Raw genomic sequence first — 1,157 nt, 5'->3', positions numbered from 1 at the left:
ATGACGCGTCTGAGGGACACGAGATTTTTGTCGCATTTGACCGAAAACAAGGTTTACAAGCCGGTCCGCATGGTTAGCGTCGTCCCAATTTTGGCGATTCTCTGTGGAGGTTTTATTATAAGCATCGCGATACTGATTATAGAAAAAATTCATTATCGGTCGAAGAGAAGGAAATTCCAATCCAGAGCTTTTTATCCTGCTAAAATGTTATTTATCAAGAACCATTATAATTCAGATAAAACTTAATTTAATTTACTATTAATTAACAAATATTTTTTATCCAGAAAACTTTTTTCTTCTATTAGTAGAAATTTTCAATTCGTGTGTGTATGTATGTGTGCGCTTGTAAATTTACCACACTTAATTGTTATATATAATTTGTTTTTACTCTACGTTTTTTTTAAATAGTATATTTATTGTAATATATTCAAATTTTAATATTAATAATTTATAATTTTAAGTCTAATGATTAATTGTAATGTAGATAATTATTTATATTATTATGTATATGTCGAAATATGTTTGCGACGTGAAAACACTAATATAAAATAAGAGTTAACCGACATCTTTCTAGCGGGAGAAGAAAATAAAATTTCCTAAAGCTTCTTGCTCTATTAGTATTCTTGTTAATATTTGTTCAATTTTTATTGAAAATCGTTTAAATTATTCATTATAATGAATTAAATAATCAAATTGTCGATATCACGATGAATTCTTTTCCTCCTAACATCCCTTTTGCGAAACATGCATACTTAAATTTGCACCGATTTTTGTGTATCAAGCTGTGAAAGCTAAGACACCTGAATGACATATACCTGAAATTGCATCGTGGGTGATTGACGGATATAAACTAATGCTGATTGCACAGGCGGCTTAACGGTGGTGAATAATTTATCGATTTTGCTGATGATTCGTTGATAAAAATCGTCGCGTATCTCCGTGTAATTTGTAATAATGCCGTACATCCACATCACCCGGTGACATTCTTTCGCTCCCACCCCCCATAGATTCTCGGATCCGATAAATCCCCGTTTGCGATGATCGCCCTTCAGTCACGCGGTCGCATCCTTGAATCGCGGGTACCGTCATTTCTCTCCTTAATTCTCGGCTCAACAACAGTCATGCTTTCGACGGATTCGAAGGATTCCGCGAAGCAT

The sequence above is a fragment of the Wasmannia auropunctata genome, unplaced genomic scaffold (genome assembly GCF_000956235.1).
Source record: "Wasmannia auropunctata unplaced genomic scaffold, wasmannia.A_1.0 LD336090.1, whole genome shotgun sequence".
Classification (NCBI taxonomy): domain Eukaryota; kingdom Metazoa; phylum Arthropoda; class Insecta; order Hymenoptera; family Formicidae; genus Wasmannia; species Wasmannia auropunctata.
The sequence above is the reverse complement of the archived record's forward strand: the minus strand, read 5'-3'. Positions refer to the sequence as shown.